Genomic DNA, 20361 nt, shown 5'->3' with positions numbered 1-20361 from the left:
CAGGCGGGGGCGGAACTGCTGTCCTGGGGCGGGGCGGGCTGCGGGGGTGGACTGGAGGCGCTGGTGGGCAGAGGGGGATGGGGGGGGGAATCAAGGTACATCTCCTCTCCTGGCCCTAGTGTCCTGTTGATTTTTGTCCCACGCTCTTTCCTAAACTCAGGGGCTCTCCCCATTCCTGCCCCCAGCCTGCTGCTCCATGAGTCCTTCTGGACATTTGGCCCTTGGGAGCCAAGAAGCAGCACACTTGGTGTCAGGCCCCCAGACTGGCCCAGATTCTTCACCAGGGGCTCCAGAGCTGCGCTGGTGGAGCAGAGATGGGGGCATTGCGGCCACAGTGGAAGCTAATCACCCACTGCCCTCACCCTGTGGGGCAGCAGGTGGGGGCTCCAGCTGAGATCAGGCTTAGGGCTAGTCAGAAAACACTGACTGGTGATGCCAGAACCGGCCGGGGGACCATGTCAGTTTTGATTATTTCTGTTCTCAGAAAGGTTTGTCAGGTCCCAGATGGAATTTCTGGTCAAAACCAAAGCCAGAGAGACTAGCCACCACCCTGGGGAAGGAGAACCCAGGTTCAAGTCCCTGATTCAGAACAGGGATTTGAACCTGGTCTCCCACATCCCTAGGGAGCACCATGTGCATGGGGCTATTGGCTAGGGAGGTTGGTGGTTTCTCTCTCTGGAAGGTCTCTGTTTCACCCCAATGCAGAATGTGAACATTTTAGAAATCTTGATAGTTTTCCTGGGAGAACTGTTTTCTACAGAACTGGGTGCATAGACCAGGAGTGAAAGCCAATCCCTGCCCTGAAGAAATTACAATCTAAACAGAGAAATAAGAGGAGGGAGGATTACTGTCCCCAAGTTACACCTGGGGGGATGTGGGGCTCAGAGTAGATGCAATGACTTGGCTGAGGTCATGTTGTAGTCCCGGCTGACCCTTGCATTCTTGAACCATTGAATGAAAAGAGCTCCTGTACCACACCCAGTGCCTTAACCACACAGCCGTCCTTCCAGTTGATATACAGTCCCACTTCCTTGGGTGCCGGGGTCAGCTGGCACACCCAGAGCACTGAGTCTGACAGGAAAGCATATTTTAAAAGGCCAAAGGAAGCACCAGGCTTGGATCTGCTCAGGATTGTCCTGGTCCTGGAGCAGTTTGTGCCAAGATAGGAAGAAGGCCACACACCCCTGGGCTGTGCATTCTTAGGGGTGTGGTGGGGACCACAAGTGCTTATTGTGAACATTTGATCATGTTTTCTTCATTATTACTATTATTTGCTATGGGGAGTTGCTTTTCTTTAGGAATAAACCCCTCCGAGGAGTCCCAGATGGATTCCTGGGGGAAATCCTTTCTGTCTGGCTAGGAAGGAACTAAGAGGAATAGCCAAAGGCCTGTTTTGTATTAAATTATCCTCCTCCTGTACAGAGCACCAAAGCCAAAAATGTCAGAAATGAAATCAGGTGCCAGCTGCAGCCAGTGAGGGGCTGTGTGGGGTAGTGAGCACCCACAATTCCAGGTGAAATTGACAGGAGCTGCAGCTGCTTAGCACTTCCATTAAATCAGGGCCCCTCAGTGTCTCAGGTTGATTCTCTTCCTAGGGTTTACCTCAACTAGCTAGATGAAGGTAAAGAGCCTGTTTCAGGCTCAAGTTAAATTCATGGTTAAATCAAGATTAGCTAATAACCCTAATCTAATCTCAGCCTTTCTTCCTCAGCTAGACAGACCCCATCAGAGGCACATAAAACTGTATGTTATAGGACAGTTCTCTTGCTGTCCTCCTCAAACCAGGGTAAAAGCCAAAGCTCTGTGCTGATTTATAACCACCAAACCTCAGGAAAGGGGCTGTGAGTGGCATCTGGTCCTTAGAGGATGGCAGCTTTCCTGCAGAGTCTAGATTAGGAATGACTGAGTAATGTCCTCCTAGCCAGCAGCACTGCATCTCACCCCTTGCAGCAGGCTGGAAGCTGGACTGCTGTCCTTGGCACTTTGGGGAAGGGATTTCATGAATGAAAGTCCTGAAGCACCAGGTCTTGGCAACAGTCACTGAACTCAGTAGGACTAATTCTCTCTTATGTAAAGCATGCACTCCTGTCCCATTGGCTGGGAGCAGGAGCCTTTGGTAAAGCGTGTGTGTGGCAAGGTTTTCACTTTAGATCATGAAATAAACTTTAGGGGTGAGTCAAAATAGGATGGGGTCTGACAGAGTGGGGGGGAGGGGTTGAAAGGGGTGATCCCTCCCCCCCAGGCTACTGCCATTCCTCACTGACAGCCACCTTCATGAAAGAACAAGTTGATGGGCTTCTACCAAAGTCCTCATAGAGCCCTAGGTCAGACCTCAAGCTCCAGGGTGTGCTCTGAAATCCCACCATCAGCCAGAGATTGCTCTCATAGAAGGCCAGCAGCACGGCCTGTAATGGGACTGACTCCCATTGTGAGACTGCTTTTAATGCTGAGACTGGACCTATCCGCTCTCCAAGCCCTCTCCCCTCAATACACACCATGGCCACAGCTGGGGGTGGGTGCTCCAGAGTCCCAGGCCAGCACAGAGTGACAGTGCTGCATTGGCAGAGAGTATCACAGTTGGTCCCACCACATGGCCAGTGCAGTCAGTGTCTCTCTTGGGAGCTTTACAGCTCAACAGGTCAGGAAATTCCGCCAGGGAGCAGTTCTCTGTCTGACCAGTGGTAAGACTGACAAGTGGGGTAAGACTGATTCCTGGGGCTCCTTCGAGCCCAGTGACCTATCAAGTCTTAGAGGTTAGCAGAGAGCATGCTGTTCAGTCAGCCCTACACAGCTATGTCTGTTCTCCCTTTTCAACCAGCCTTGGTGGATTTAGTGCCAAACTGACAGCCCTGGGGGCTGGAGTTCTCTTATTTAAAAGCCCCAGAACAAGCATGGCACAGGCAGCTGTTTTCCTTGTACTGGCCATTGTGTTCCTCAGCCAGCCCCGGAGGGAGGGCTCTGCTCAAAGGCCCAGCAAGTGCCAGCTGTTATGGTGCTTTTTGTTTTGATGTGGGGCTGGAGGGGACCTGCACATCAGCTTATAAACATTTTGCACAGGCTGCCAAACCAGCACCCAGTGGATGTGACTTTGGGGCCAGATTTGATCCTGGTGGAGATGTATCCATACTATAAAGTTTGTCTGGATCCAGATTAAAACTTTCCCCCAGTGTGGGCCATTCAGTTTCAGGATTTGGTTTGGGACCCTCTCCAGTGAGGCAGGTGACTAGCTTTAATAGGTCAGGGGAGATATTCAGGCATCAGCTTATCTGAAATCTGCACAGATGGGATCTGACCTCATTCTTCTCACTGCGGGACCAGGACCATGGTAAGGGTGAAGTTCTATTGATTCAGGGCCTCATTCACTGCTGCGACTCCATGGCTATGTTGGTGCAACGTCAGTGATTTTAGTGATGTTACATTGGTTCAAAACTGGAGTAATGCCCCTATGCTTAGCCACAGTGTAGCTCTGCTCTGTTCAGACTGCTAGATTGGATGCAAAACTGGGCTGGAAATCTTGCCAGAAATCTTCTGCTTCCTGGCAGGCTCCATGAATCCAGCAGTACTTTGGCACTTATTGGCCCAGCCAGAACAAAGCCTTGTCTAAACACACAAGTAGCATCAGTTTAACTAAAACAGCTTAAGTCATTTTAGTGAAACTGGTGCAACCTCCTGTTTAGATAAACTTACATCAGGTTACAACTGGTTCATATTGATTTGAGCTTAATTTGATCAGCTACAGGGCATCTAGTATAGTCCAAGATTTAAGGCTGTATGAAAGTTTACTAGACTTAAAGCTTCAGTGGATTTGAAGTGGAGATATGGCACAGCTGCAAGACCGGTATAGGATCACTGTAGTCTCTGCACGGCGGGATAGATGCCAGAGATGCATGTCCCTGATTGGTAGGCAGTTGATGTAGGCAGGGTCAGACCAGCAGAGGGAGTATGGTATTTACACAGGATAGGTGTGAACTCAGTTTATCATGGGAGTGGGTGGAATGAATTTGGCATACGACCATATCTGATTTGATTACAGTTCCAACTGGCTTTTAGAGCAGGCTCAAGGGGACACAGACTTCTCTCAAAACTTTTCCAAAGAGAAAACTCTCCTCTCTCCAAGATTGATCCAGAACTGACCTAGAAGCATGGCACTCATGTGAAGGGCTTCAAATGAACTTGGGGCATTTATGTGGTTAGAGCATGACATGTCTCTGAGAAGCATTAGGTGCTATTCTTCACACATATTTAAAGTACCAGGGAGCAACGGCTGAAGAGCAACTATGCTGGAGTTACACCGGCGGAGCAATTGGCTCAGGGAGAAGAGCAGTGAGAGATGGGCTGGGATTGACTGAGGGGGCTGCCTTGCAGAGGACCATTCTCCAGTCTCCCCCAGTGGCCTGGGAGGAGGGAGCAAGCTCAGCAGAACCAGTAAGTACAGGTGGTGTGACATCAGCTGTATCCCAGAGTGAAAATCCTTCAGAAGCAGTTTATAACAGTGTCAGACACAAGCCTGGTTTCAATTTGTTTCGCAGTAGCCCTCTAGTCATTAGTGCTTCAGGAGTGCCCACTTTATTAACCAGGCAGGACTCTGTGCATAAGAGACATGGATTGACTCACCCCTGCACCACTCCAATTTTACACTAGTGTAACCCCCCCCTGATTTCAGTGCCACTACACCAGCATCAAACTGGACTAAAGCAGTGGTTTGAATCAAGCCCACCATCTCCTACAGCTGCTGTAGTTAATCCAGGTGGTCAGCAAGTCCTAGGAACAAACATCTCAACCACCATAAAACCAACCATTCCTGAGAGGCACAAGTCTTTCTTTTTACAGACAGCAAGTTCATAAACACGTTGTGTTCTGGGAGGGTTTGGATTGTTTTCATGCTCCCTTTAGTCCAACAAATGGAGGACTGTGCAACTTTTATACTACAGCTACATAGACTCCATAGGCAGTTCATTGGAAACCAGCCCAGCCGGCTGCCATTCAAGAGGACTTGGCTGATTTGTCTGCTAGGATTTAGGGGTTTCCCTGGGAGCAGAAAGAACTCCACAAACATTTGAGAATAATTTCAGAGGAGCATGGCCTAGCAAGTTCCAGTGAGCCATGTCCAGTTATGCAGTTTACAACATGACAATTCTTACTTCATTGTTCTAAATTATACACAGGCCCCTCGGTAGATCTCAGCCTGCCAAGGGAAGGACATGAGTCTTTTAAAATTGTGATCAAGACCATGAGCAAGGGAGAGAACCAAAATAATCTGAGGAAGATGCTGGAGGAAATGGCAGGTTTCATTTCTGTAACATACTGGCCATTTCTCATTGGCTGAGTTTCTTTGCTCACACTCTCTGATGTCAATAAACTGCAATAACAAAACAGTAGGATATAGCAGATTACAGACATCTTTGGAGCAGCTAGGACTTTTACACTGAACACTGCCCTTGAATGGGGCAGGATTGATTTACGAAGCCCCAAATCCTTCCCAATAGATAGCTGGTGTCTTACTCCATCTGTCTCCACTGATGAAGGTACCTGGTTCCCTTGTTGCTTTGTCCCATCATCTGACCAGTCCTTATTTGCACAGCTTTTTATACTATTTACTCTAAAATTCCCTGCCACTACAGCATAAGCCCACAGGACTCTATGAATGCCAGATACTGAAGGCAGGGGCATTAGACCAGGAGTGAATTTGGCCTGTTCTCAGTTAAACTAAAAGGCAACAAATAAAATGGGACAAAAGGAAAATAAAACTATACACTGAGTACAAAGTTAGCCAGTGGAACTCACTGCCACATGGTATTAATGATCCAAATAAGTAAGCTTCAGAAAAGGATTAGAGTGATGTTTGTCACCCAGTGTAGTTTCTATTCCAAGAGCAGGGACCCTGCAGCTCAGGAGCAACAATCCTGCAGCTTGGCTGGTTCTGCCTGGCTCACAGAGAGCCCACCCTGAACCACCTCAGCACTGCCCTCCGCTGGCTAATTCACCAACATGTGGATCCTTGCTCCTCTGCAGGGTGCTTTGGTTTCTTCTGCCTGCCCAGACCTCAGGCCTTCTAGTGTGATGCTGGGAATGTGGAACCCTACAAGAATGAGCAAAGCTGCGCGGGTCCCTTCCCTGCCACAGGGAGAGTGGCTGCCTAATTCTCTTGGCAGGTTGAGGTGGGAGCATGAGGCTGGGAAAGGAGGGGAGAGCTCTTTCCCACCTCCCCACTCTGCAGTGTGCAGGCAGCCCCAAGGAGCAGGGAGCTAGTGGGGAGAGGCAGATGGGGAGCAGGGTTAATGGAGCAGAGATGGGGTGGAGGAATCTGCTAGATCTCTTCTTTCTGCGGGTCTGAGCAGCACATAGCTTGTGCGTTTTGCTGCCATTGGAGAATTTTTCCAGACAACTCAGGCCTGTGAGACACCTCTATACCTCTGGTTTCCTATGGCTTTAGAGTCTCTCTCAGCTAATACTATCAGGAATAGACATCCTGCTGGACAATGCTCCCAAGCCAAGTCATGCGTCTGCTAGGGAAATAACAGCCTCAGCAACCTGCAGCCTTATCTTGTCTAGAGACATTGGTTTAGCTAACATGGTGATTAGCAGCACAAACTGCCTCAGCTGTCTGGGCAGCCCTTGATCCAAATCAGAGGGTGGGGCTGGATATAGGATCATCAAGTCCAAACACTCTTAGCAGCACTAGGAGCAGGTGGCTCAGTTCCATGCAGCCCTTTGAAAATACAGGCTGTGCTGTTTGGTTTTGTTTAAGGAATGTTGTTAAGGAGGTGATGCAAAAACCAGGGAGGGCGGAGGCTTCAAACACTCCCCTCTGGACTCATCCCATCCTGCAGTAGGATTGTGGAGCAAGAATAATAATAATATACTTGGCCTCTCTATAGCACCTCTTATCCAAGCATGTTGCAGCACTTCACTAATAATTCCCCCTCCATGCTCCCCTGAAGGCTGGAGGAATTGGAAGGTCTTCTGCCCCCTCTAACTCTGAAATGTTTTCCCCACCTCTGCTCCTCTAACCTCTCAGAGTAGGATTACAAAGGAGAGAGGTGCCTTTTCCTTGCCCCTAGGTTAGGAGCCCTCAGAGGAGGCTGCTAGGTTTTGGTAAGCTATAAGGGTGTGAGGTAGTGGAATTGCATCTGTTTACACTAGGGCTCAGCATTTTGAAGCAGAGCCTGAGGACAAAGGGCAGGGGCTCATTTACAGGATACAGATTTTTCTAAGCTCCCTCTTAACCAGGTTAGTATCACTGCTGCAATTCGGGGCTATCGACAGAGCCATGCATTTTCCTGGGGTGGTGCAAAATCAGCATGGATGGAGAGCCAAGAGCAGAAGGAAACACCACGGGAGGAGAACACCATTTCCCTGGATACAAGCCCTTCTCCCAAGGTTTCCATTGAAAGATACCCTACAGAGTGACTCTGGTCAAGAGACAGCAGAGCTCCAAGATTCTCCAAATACTCAGACAGCTGCAGATTCTGCAGAATTCCTTTCCTCTTAGCCACAGGTTCAGACAAAGTTCTATTAAAAAAACCAAGAACCCCATTTACAGTTTGACACATGATTTTAATTTGACAAGAAAGTTACAAAACAGCCTAGAAAAAGGAGCAGGGGAACTGTGAGCTGATGGAAAGGCTGTCAATGAGACAGGCAATTCTTCTGATTACAAGACAGAACACCAGTGCCCTGGGATGTGGAAAGGGTAGTACTAAGAGCAGACACAGGCGACTATTCATGTCAATCACAGAGATTTACACTCTGCTAATCCTATTCTAATCTGTACACGGAAACCACAGAATTAAGTAAACTGTAAAACCAAATCACCCCCTAAGGAAAAACTCAGGGAAATGTCTTAATAAAGATAAATGGGCAGCTAATGGTTCGGGCAATGGGAAACAGAAAGTGATGATAAAGCTATTTTAGCAAGACTGCAAACCCACCTGTTCAGGCCATAAGCCAGCTTCTACCTGACAGATGAGGGAGCAGGGGGTTGGAAGGACCGTCCCAATTGGTTGGTTAACCCATAATTGTCCACTGCAGGGTTTCTTGCACTTTCCTCTGAAGCATCTGGTGACCGCTACTAGCAATGGCAGGATTCTGGCATAGCTGGACCATTGATCTGAGGAGTCTGGCCAGTCCCATGTTCCCTATGGAGTGTGATGAGTGGGATTGGGGACATAGGGCCAGGTTTCAGAAAGGACCTATCTCTGTCGGATGCCAGGGTGCTCAAAACAATGCAAGCTGGGTCAGGCAGCCAGCTTTCAAATCCTACAGCCTGAGCATGGACCACAGGCCTCTCTGCATGCGTAATAAAGATCTTTTCCCTATAACTCTGCCCTCCTGTAGCATCACTTATTGCTAATGAAACACCCCACGGGACCCTATGCTCCAGGTGCTGGGGGCAGCAGGACCCTCCCCAAGGCACTGCTGCTGCAAGGGTTGGCCACCTTTGCTGTGAACAGGAGGGAGGCTGACAAGACCAGAGGTGCCCCTATCCTGGCTGCCCACATAGGAGCAGCAGCAGCGGCACCTGGGGAGGAGGGGGATGTCTGGCCACCCGAGGTGAAGTGGTGATAGCCGTGGCAGTGATTACCAGGCCACACACCTCCCTGCTGGCTCCAGTGGTCATGCAGAGCTTTCCCAGCTGTGCTGCTTTGTCCAGCCAAGTCTCATAGAATCATAGAATCTCAGGGTTGGAAGGGACCTCAGGAGGTCATCTAGTCCAACCCCCTGCTCAAAGCAGGACCAAACCCAACTAAATCATCCCAGCCAGGGCTTTGTCAAGTCTGAATTTTTATAAGGTAATAATTGGAGATATGCCAATCTCCTAGAACTGGAAGGGACCTTGAAAGGTCATCAAGCCCAGCCCCCTGCCTTCACTGGCAGGACTAATTTTTGCCCCAGATCCCTAAGTGGCCCCCTCAAGGATTGAACTCACAATCCTGGGTTTAGCAGGCCAATGCTCAAACCACTGAGCTATACCTCCCCCTCTCCTCATGTAACTAGCCCAGCTGGGGTGGGGCTTGGAGGCTCCGTCCAGTTGGTTGGCGTAGGGGTGGGGAGACATAAGATGGGCCAAGCAGTCCAGTCTCCTCAGGATTTGGGCAGCTCTTCCCTTCCCACTTGTGGTTTCAGGTGGGGCCTGCTCCTTGTACCTTCTAGGCTGTGTCTGATGATGTTACACTAGTGATATCATGTCATAGGATCCCCAGTCTTCAGGTCCTAGGCCTATTGTCAGTGCTCCTTAACATGGCCCTACTCCTGGATGGGACCATCCCTGACTCTCCAAGGTAATCCAGCTCTCTTCAGTGGGCCTGCTTGGGTCATTAAGAGCTACAAGATCGGGCCCTTATCTGGTATCAGACTTCCTGCTATAGGATGAGCTAAGTGGCCCACCTAGTCTCATTCCATAAGGGGTAGAAAATGGATACTGGTGCAATGGTCACTCCCATACCATGGTGGAAACATCAAGGCAGGACTGATTAGGTTGAATAGGAGGATCAGATGAGACAGTGAGGAGCAGGGCCTGTTAGAGAAGGATCAAAGCCAGACAAGGGAGTAAACAGCAGTGAGCTGGGCTGGGAAAAAGCAGGCTCCCTGTGTGCTGACCGACTGGTAGAGAAGCAGCAGGAAAAGGATGGGCATGCAGCCCCAAAATTGCTCCGGACAGGCAGCCCCACGGGCAGCAAATCCAAACACCACCCAGGCAGAGAAGTTGCCAGAGATTGACATGGGGGCCACAGAAAGGGCCAGAAACACAGGACAAGTGAGAGCAAAGCCCATTTAGCAGAACAGAGTTTGAATGAGTGATGTGAGAGATGTTTGGATAGACGCCTGACTGGAGGGGAAGCAGGAAAGAGCTGGGGCTAAAGGGCACACTCCAGTGCGGGAATGAAGAGAGAGAGAGATTGGACAGTGGCTGGTCAGAAGGAGAGGGACCAGGGATGCCTTCTGTACCGGGGGGAGGAAAACAGAACATAGGGCAGGTGTGCATGTTGACTTCACAAGTCCCCTTGACCCAGCAGGCCATAAGATGTTGCTAACCTGTCTGTGGGAGCTGGAAGGAAGGGGAAGGTCTGGTCAAGTGATTCCTTGGTTCAATTCCTTCCCCTGTGAGAACTCTCAGAGGGCTTTGTTGGGTGGCCGCACATCCCCCCTGAAGTGACTCACATGCAAGATCAGATGGCGGTGAAGATCCTTCCCTCCTGTTCACTGTGTTTAGAGATGTTGGAACTGGACTGCCACTGGTTCGCTGAGGACATTCAGCGGTATGCTTCCTTCTCATCAGAGACAGGTGGCATAGTTCCCATCGTCTTCCCCACACCCAGTGAGATCAGGATCTGAATGAAAGCAAACTGGCTGACTTTGTGTGTGGAAAACTCTGAGGTTGGTGAGGGAAGCAACTAAAGTAACTCACAGCAGCTGCTGTCACCGTGACTGCTCCATCTGTTATAAAGTATGCCCACCACTGCCACAGATGTTCACAGTCTTGGGTTGCTTTAGAACCACTGACTCTGGGATTCCCATGTGACACGTGCTGCAGTTCATCTGCTAACAACTAGGAGTTTACAGCATTTCCTGGCTCATTTGGATTTTGCCTGGAGTTATCCATGCCTGTCGCCTACAGCTTGAACTGATGTAATACGAGCTACTTGGGCCATCCTCATAGACCACTCAGAAGCTTCAGCTTGGTGCATGAGGTGGCAACCCACTTGCCTAGTAGAATGGGTCTGTGTGAGCACACCCTGCCTCTGCTCCATGAACAGCCCTGGCTTCCCCTTTGCTTCTGGGCAAAGTTCAAGGGCGAGTTCTAATCTCTAAAGCTCGACATGGTCTTTTCTCCTATGCCCTCGAAGCCAGCCGAGATCACCAGTTCATTGTGTGCTTACAGGCCCAAGCTATGCACTCGGAGTCAGGTGGTTTCCAGTTGAAAGTCCCCAGCTGTGGGACATGCTGCCACTTGCAGTCACCCTTAGAGCTCAGGTTAACTGACCTTCAAGGCACAGTGTAAAGCTCAGCTTTTAGATCAGTTGCTTTCTTGACTATGGACAATCAGTAGTTCATGTCACAATCCAGTTCAAGTTGCTAAGTGACAACAAGTGTTGCCTGTCACTTCCTTTCCAACAGCCAAACACTTGAGAGCAAGGCAGTGATAATTAAGGACATCATAAATCCTACACTGCTCACATAATCAACACATACATGTGCTTGTAGTCAAGGTGCTGCACTATGCACTAGGAGCTCTGGATTCGGCTTGTGGCTCTGCAAGTCACTTGAGCGCTCCATACCCATCTGTAAAATAAGGACAATACACCTTTCTTACAGGGGCTGGGGGGTGGGGGATAGATCCACAAGAACTTGGAAGGTGCTCGGCTAGGATGACGATGTGGTGAGGAAGCAGACTGATTTGTTGCAGAGGCACAAGGGGATATTTGAATGGACTTGTTGCTACAAAGGATCCTGAATTGATTTGTGGCCAAATACACCTCCGTCCCCGTCCCCCATACACACACAAACCTAAAAATCACACACCAGAGCACATAAGTGGGGTGTATAGAAAATCTGACAGCCATCAAGGGGATATGCATGTCTACTTAGAATATAGCAGCCACATAGCTCTTGCTGTTTCTACCACAGAAGAAATACCACTGCTTCAGCTGGGGTGGTTGAAGGTGGAGGTTTGGCTGGATACAGGAGGCCAAAAATCTAGTATTTTTATAGGACACTCTCTCCCTCCTCACTGTGAATTCTGCCAGCTCTTGCAGGACACCAGGGGTCTGATACGAAGTCCATAGAAAGTCTCCCATTGGCTTCAGTGAGCTTTGACTCAAGCCCCAGTGGACTCATTTTAGGTTTGTCTATCCTTTGCTTCAGATCTTGAGGCTTCTAGGGCTCTTTGGTGAGCTCTGTAATTATGGAATCTCATAATAGTTTCTCTGGCATCTCTCATTCATCCACAGGGGTGCTGGCTCAATTCTATGTTTTCCCACTTCCAATTTAAAGGCAGCAGGAATCCATTGCTGGAAGCAGGACACTGCTCCAGGCCTTACGACAGTCCACTCGCTGCTAGACTTCACTTTCTCCTGGATCTCAATAGCTTCCTTTTGGTCAGCGGTGGCGTTATTTGCAGCCTATTGATTAGCCTTCTGTGTTGATCTAATTTCCAGGACAGTGATCTGTTCTTCAGACAGAGATGAGCTTCTTATACTTCTCCTACAGTACTGCTCATCTTTTCTACCTTTCCCATAAGAACAGCCATACTGGGTCAGACCAAAGGTCCATCTAGCCCAGTATCCTGTCTTCTGACAGTGGCCAATGCCAGGTGCTTCCGAGGGAATGAACAGAACAGGTAATCATCAACTGATCCATCCCCTGTCAGACTCTGGCAGTGAGAGGCTTAGGGACATCCAGAGCATGACGTTCCATCTCTGATCATTACAGATTTTTAAGGGTGATCTCCTGCATAGCACAGGCCAGAGAACTTCACCCAGCAATTCCTACATCAAGACCACATCTTGAGGTTAAACAAGACTGTGTATTTACTAAAGAGACATCCAATCCTGATTTAACTTACCTCCCAATCCTGCAACTGGATTCCCCCCAGGTGAACCCCTGTGCTGTCTATTTCAGCTCCCAGATTAGCAAACTTAGAGTCCCCAATAATTATAAGGTTAGTGGTCACTCCTGCAACAAGTTTTCCTTGGCATCTGTGGCTGTCTCAGTACTGGGGAAATGCAATAGAAGACTCCCCCAATCTGGTGTAAGAATTGCTGAAAACAGACAGATAATGAGAGAACAGGCTCAGCACTTCTGTTCACACTGCTGCTGTGCCAGGGGCAATTGTGGGTAACCTCACCCTAACAACATGCAAGAGGGACAAGCGTCAGAGAACTACTAGTAGCTCTTGCAGTGTAAATGGACACAGAGGGGTGAACAGCGCTGGGTGGCCTGAAGCGACAGACAGTACAAGTATCACTGCCCACAGTTTCCAGCACAAGGAAGAGCCCTGGCTAGATGAATCAGTATTTGGCTGTGATTCGCACAGAATTCTGCATCTTGGCATAGCCCGTGGGCGTCTCTCTCCCTAACACCACATGTTGATCTAGCCAGGCACATTGAGGGAGCAGCCCTCTGACAATGGGAACCAGATTTTGGGAGGCTGTTGACAGAGCAAGACAACATGTGGCCTCCTGTGCCTAGTGCTTCGATGGGGAAAACACCCTGTGTCTCCAGAAGGCATTTGAGAGGGACTGTAACAAAACTCTTTCCTAGCTAGGACTGGGGCGAGAGTTCAAAGGCAGGAGCAGATCTAGGCAGCACAGCAGGCCTCACCACCTTCAGCCAACGTCTGCAAAATCCAAGTTTCTAGCCCATTTTCTTGCAGAAACAGCATTTGCAAAGCGCACCTCTTTAGCTAACATTCACCAGCCAGCCTGCAGACCCCTGCAGTGACCACAGGCCTAGCAGACACCAGTCTCACCTAGAGAGCTGCCTCTTGAAAAGCTTTTCTAAATGTTGGACATGCTAAATTGTTGACAGCGAGGGTATTTAACCATTAGAACACACTATCACAGGAAGCAAGAGAATCTCCATCTCCTGGGGTCTTCCAACCCAGACTGGTTGCCCTTCCGGAAGATTTGCTTTAGTCAGATTAGTTCTTGGGCTCAACAACAGGGGTGACAGTATGAAGTTATCTGGCCTGTACTGTTCAGGAAGTCAGACTAAGTGATCTCACGGTCCACTCTGTCTTAGACTCTATGCCTAAGCCCCAGCACAAACTGCACAGCTGTTCTCCACTTACCTCCAGCCTAGAAAGAGCATGGAGATTTCCCATGTATGATCACTCTGAGAATACATCAAAGAACAGCTCCCTGGCCTTTCCTCAAACCCCTCTCCTAACTACATGGTTTGCCATCATAGGTTTCTACTCAAAGAGGGAAACCCTTTGTTGCCAGAACATTTTTCCCCAATTGAAAATTTGGTTGGTCCTAAGCTAGGTGCTTGTATAACACTGACAGACCCCGCTCATCAGTGGGCAGGATCCAACCTGAGACCTCTGGAGCTTAGTGCATGAGCCTGTACTGCATGAACTAAAAGCCACATGGCTTGGCTATGGCTGTAGAGCAGACTCATTAATCTCTCTCTAAGTGGTCTCGGTGCCACTAGATGGGACAGAGCACCACACCCACGTGGTGAGTGTGTTACACTTGCTTGTTTTGCAAATGGCAATCTGATACCATGTGGGTCAGTCTTTCATAAAGAAGCAATTAATTTGTACAAGTTTGCATATAATTCTGCATGATTCCACCTCCCCTTTGCAATTCTTGCCTCAGCAGCTGCTGCTAAATGTAGACAACACTGAAGGAGTGTTAGTACACAATCAGTATTGCCAACTCCAAGTGTTGAAAATCATGAGATTAAAAAAATTAATAATCCAGTGACCTCACATTTATTATCTACCTTTTGAGCTTCTAGAGATCATATTGTCCAGTTTCTCCTCCCCTCCCCCCAGCCATTAGGGCTGGAAACTTACTTTTGTTCTAAAATGAAAGCTGAGTGTGTCTAAGACACATGATTCCTGGAGCTGGGGCTTTCACATAAATGTTGTACATTGCAGGAGCTGACAATGCTGCACCTGATCTATTAATTGTGAGTCACTGACAAGCCAAGACATTCAAAGCCATTTTCTGAGTACAGCCCATGGTAGCAGCAACTAGGATTATTTGTATTCTCCTAGTGCCTGGGAGGCCTAGTCATTGACCAGGACTCTCAGTGCTAAGGTGCTGTGCAAACACACAGCAACAAAATATTTTGCAGCTCACTTCCAGACCTGGAGACCACGCACGACTAGGCCAAACTTACTCTCGCTCTCCACTCCCCCGGTATTGGATTTTCAGATTCATTCCATCGAACTCTGTTAATTTCTAACAAACGTGGCTGGCTGGCTCTAATTACAAAGGAAGCTGAGTTCCAGAAGAACATTCAAGTCTCATGATAAATAGGAGTAAAGGGAGAGGTTTGTAACAATAACACATCCTAGGAGGGCTGTGGCAGGCATGTAGCATTGGCTGGCAGTGACTGATGCAGAAGCAAGGCATGAGGAGGCCCATGAATCAGTACAGGAGTCAGATTAACTCCTGGCAGAAAGTCAGGTACAGGGGCCTGAGGGTGGAAACTCTGCCCAGGAAAGTGGAGGGGATGTAGCAGCCCCTGGCACATATAACCCCTCTCTGCTACAGGGCTCAGCGCTGATCAGTGCTGCTCCAGAAGTGGGCATCAGTGTATGGATTGGGGGCATGACCAGAGCACTTGGGACATATTCAGTACTTCCCCCAGGCAACCTCCTCCAGCAGGTCTCCTATGAAGCCCCAGCTAAAGCCATCCTCCCTGGGGTCAGAGCAAACACCACTGCCTTCCTCTGGGCCACAGCTGCCCCTGCTGGGTTAGGGCTGTACTAACTGCACCCCTTGTGCAACGGGTGAAGGGTTGGCTTAGAGGACTCTTATAGCCCAGCATCAAGGACAGCTGGGATCTCCCCTGGTGGTTCATACTGTGAAAAACAAGTCAGATGAGTAAAAGTCACTGCGAAGTCCAGCAGTTTCACATTGTGCAAGGGAAATTTCCATGCAGACTGAGCATCTTCTAGTTGCCAGTAACAGAACCACACAAACTGGGGGCCAACACTAGCTGCTAACTCATAGTCCCCAGCTACCTACCAATGCAGGGATGTGCTCCTGGGACACTTGGGGATTCATCCCAGACCAGTATGGGGCTGTGTCACCACCTGCCCTGCAACTCTGTCTGCCTTAAATGCTATGCTGCTGCAGCTCACAGCCCTGACACCAACAGCCAGTGGGTCACACCTGGCTTCCACCACCCAGTCACTGTTTGCAGAGTGACCTGCCCCCCCAACACTTCCTCCCATCCAGTCCCAGACTTCCCCCAAATGGTCTCCCTGCAGAGCCCAGCCCTCTCCTGGGACACTCACTGAAGTAGTTACATTTGCTGCCCCTTTAAGAGACAAATTGCAGCTTGGTATCTTGAATGGAGCGAACAATCACTTCAATCCAATCAAAGCACTGGGCTGGTTTACATACCAAGTCAAACAAGTTTATTTGATTAAAAAGTCATTGGCTTAAGTTATACCACGTACAAGGAGTAAGGACAGAAAGGGTTACAAGCAAACCAAAGTAAGAAAGACTAAAACTTAACTTCAGCAAGTTGCAATCTTTGCCTCAGCCGGTTTCTCACCTATATTCAGATACCAGAGACTTCACCTCCCCTTAGCTGAAGGATCCTCTTTTCTCTAGCCTCTTGCGTCTCCCCAATAACAGATGCCAAAATGGCTTTCTGTCCTCGTTATCTTCCAAAGTTCAGTGATGTCTCTTCAACAGGCAGGAAGCCCTCCTGAGGCCCAGCTTGATGGCTCCACCAGGGAGATTTGTTTTGGCAATCTCCCCCTCACACACTAGGTTGATGGCTTTGTTTCCTTTTACGTAATTGTGCCTTCATTGTCTCTGCCAGGCTGGTCAGACAAGCAACTGCACATTCCTTTGTCTAGGGCAGCCTAGGCTGTAAGAAGGTAACTCTAGCACATATTGATACACATGCCATACAGTGGTTTTCAGGACCAGCATGTTAGTGTAACCCACTCACCACTTGGGTGTGGTGTTCTGTCCCATCTAATGGCACCGAGACCACTTAGAGAGAGATCAATGAGTCTGCTCTACAGCCTTAGCCAACAGCCATATGGCTTTTAGCTCATGCAGAACAGGCTCATGCACTCAGCTCCAGAAGCCCCAGGTTCAATCCTGCCCACTGACAACCAGAGTCTGTCAGTGTTACATTAGTAGTTTGTATATGATCCCTTATAGAACCCCTTTTAGACACAGATCATGACAACGGTGTCAAGTGCAGGGGGCACACCAGACCTGACAAGAGGAGAGAGGAACAGGGGAGGAGAAGAGTTGCCAACACAGATAAGGGAACTTCTGTGTCACAGCTCCCCAAAGTGTTTTCTGGTCCTGTTAATGACATAAGCAATACAGCTTCCCCAGTGCCCATAGGGGGGCAGGGGCATGACACAATCAATTGTTTTCTTTTGCTACCCTGCATGTGCTCCTAAACCAACTGTGTAAGAGGACACTGCCCTCAAACACACCCCCTTGGGGCACAACATGACCCTGCAAATTGCACTGATTTACTCCCAGCCCAGAGGGCTGAGACCAGGACTCCCCCTTTATGGGCTGGTTTATTAACTCTGGTAGCAGTACAAATGCAGTAGCTCCTCAACTCCACCCTTCTTCTGGGAGCTGATCACGGGTGTCCTACATTCCAGAGTCCCACAGCCTCCCCCTGTGCCAGGGCAATAATTCAGGTAGGCTTACGCTCTTTGTATTCCTGAGTAGCACAGCTCTCCTCCTGGGCTGGCTGGTGAACAGCCAGGCTCTTCCTTGGACCAGGAGTCCCCAGCTCTCCTCCTGGAGTGGGTCTGTAACTCAGGCCAGCTGCAGGCTTCAGCTAGCTTCTCCCCAGCAGGCCTCTTGTCCCTAGGCAATTCTCTATCCCCTACGCCCATGTTTGGAGAGATTATCAGAGCCAGGTGCTTATTACTAACTTAGCTGCTCACCAGTCACCTAAATACTCATTTACACGGGGCTGAGATGGGCTTCTTCTCCTTACAGAAGTCTGTTTTGGATAAACAGGACCCTGACTTGTCTTAAAGGGACCCCTGACAAACCCACTCCCTCTTTGATATTTACACCCCTTATCTTAGCTTCTCTTTGGGCCTGAGCCAAAGCCCAATGAAGTCAATGTGAGTCTTTCCAATGATTTCAGTGGATTTTGGATCTGGTTCTTAAGCCATCCCTGAGCCAAGCTATACCTATTTTGCTTTTTGAATAGTTTATCCTAAATCAAATCCTCCAGCTCTTGAGTCATTTTGGCTCCTATTGGCTCCTATTTGGCTCCCATTTCCAGCACTGGGTCTGTATCTTTCTTGTACAGGTGCCCAGAACTGGAGGCAGCATTTCAGCAGAGGTAGCACCAGAGCTGTACTGCAGGAATAACAGCCACACTGTTCTGTGCTTTGTCTAACAGGGCCAATATCAGCTTGGCAGTCTGCAATCACTGTTGGGCAGCTGTGATTTGATTATCTTTCCCCCACACAAATTAGCTCATACTTGCCCAGGAGGAATCTCCTTTTGGTGTTTCCTGCCCACATGTCTAATCACTCCATGTCCACGCAGTGTCTTCCATCCTCTGCACAGGTACTCCCCAGTCCAGTAGCATTTGTGAATGTCATGAATTTGCTGTTTGCTCCTGGTCATTAATGAAGATGTTAAGTGAAACCAGACCAAATCCCACTGCATATGCTGTCTAGGCTGCCAGTGGAACATCTCCCACCCTCCACTTCAGTTCCACCCACTCGAGGCAGGCCAGATCAGTCGGCTGTATCCATGGCTCCATCAATCAGTAGCCATGCCCCAGCCCTTTGAAGGGCTATCCCCCAGGTGTGTTGATTAAGGGCCTGAGGCGAAGCAGAGGGTGGGAAATGTGCCATGGCTCTGGTTATTTACATGGGGTAGGATGGCTCTGGGCCACACTTTGCAGCAACATTGCTCATGCATCATCCTCTGCCATCCCAGCACAAACACTGGCCAAGGCAGCACTGTCCATAGAACGATGCAGAACCGGGCTTATGTTTCTCGTGACATCTGCGTGTGTTGGCGGGAAGGGCCTTGGGGTTTGTGTGCACACACACTCCATTCCCTCATCAGCTGGAGCTGAGAGTCCAGCAATGGAGAAAGGCAGAAACCAAGTGAATCTGTTACTGAAGGGGCCTGAGGAGCTGAATGCTCCAGGGGAGGTAGAATACAAATCACCCCTATGAAACACCAGGAGCTTAATATTCTGCAAGCCAGCGCATTTGGAGCAGGGGGTAGTTAGGAGACCCGGTTAAGAGGGCCCACCGCAGGCAGGAAGAGAAGAGGTATGCTGCATCTACAACGATTAGCTGGGAGACCCAGTGGGGGTGTGGGGACGTACAGACAGGCCCTAGACAAGTGACTCAAGCCCTCAGGGCATGCCTAGATCCCTAGGATTTAAAGGTCTGCTGTCAGATCATGTTAGCTGGCTCTGTCTGACACTTTCTAACACTACAGTCTGGACAAGACAAGTTGTACTTTAGCATCCGCTAAACAGGCTGAGTTACACCTAGAGGGAGCTCACACTTCACTTGGCCACTTGAGCAGGAGTCAAGCCGTAATCTGTTGTGTCTACACAGAGTCCTATGCGTAGTCTAGGCACAGCAAAGGAGCAGGGGTCAGGACAGGCTCAGCTACCAGCGACCTGCTAACCCTGCTCTCTTTCCTAGTCTGGACAAAGCCTTAGAAGGTGTTAGTTCAGCTGAGCCCTTAAATCCTAGTCAAGTCAAGGGCAGCTTCACTGCACTAGGGTCTGACTCGGGGACAGAGCAATTCAGGGATTAAACAGGCATCAGAGCGGCACAGGCAAACAGTACAGCTCTCTTCAGCTCCTGGCATGGCGCTCGTGAAGCACTGTCCCTCAGGAGAGACTCTCACAGCGGCACAGCCACTCCCAGCGCTAGAAGGAAAGAGCCAGTTTGTCTCTTTCCAGGGAATAATTAGGTTCCCAAGTGAAATGCTCCCTCAGCCCCCCCTTGCTCTGGCAATGTGTGGGATAACACAGCCTCTTCCCTAGCCGAGCCCAGCTGCATGTTAGCTGGAGCTGGCAGGTCAATGAGCCCCAGCTGCATCTGCTCCATTTGTCCCTTCCTGCCTGGCTCCAAGTCTCTGCCTGCCTGAAAGGAAAAGGTCTGGGGCCTTGCCTCTAGCTGCAGCCACAGCTTGACTGTTCCGGGCCACCCTTGCTCTAAAACCATGATCCTTGTGATGGGGCATGCTACCCTCCAAGCAGAGGACGAGGAGGGTGGTGGTCATGCCTCCTGCCAAGGACCCTGCAGGGAGCAGGCCATGCTGTCTGTAGCTATGCATTGTGGAGACTGCATGTGTGTGTTGCTGTCTTGTGTTCTCACATGGATTCTAGCAGGGGGTGGGGCGAACTGGAGTCTGGTTTGGAGGGTGCCCTAGGGCTGTGCACACAGCTCACGCAGGAGACGCAGCTCCCGGACAAGGTCAGGCAGCTTGTGGGAGGGGACACAAAACTGAACTGGGACTTATTAAGTGTTATGGTTGTTTAGATAGCTGGACTGTTGTTTTGGCAGAGGCTAGGGCAGATTAGGATGACGTAACAGAACTGCCACATTGGCAGAAATAGACATTGCAGCTGGGGTCCCGAGTGTGAGAGACGGCTGCTACTGGATAAATGACTATTATTTGGGGGCTGTTT

The sequence above is a fragment of the Mauremys mutica genome, chromosome 8, assembly GCF_020497125.1.
Source record: "Mauremys mutica isolate MM-2020 ecotype Southern chromosome 8, ASM2049712v1, whole genome shotgun sequence".
In the NCBI taxonomy this organism is placed as follows: Eukaryota; Metazoa; Chordata; order Testudines; family Geoemydidae; genus Mauremys; species Mauremys mutica.
Note: the sequence above shows the minus strand (reverse complement) of the source record.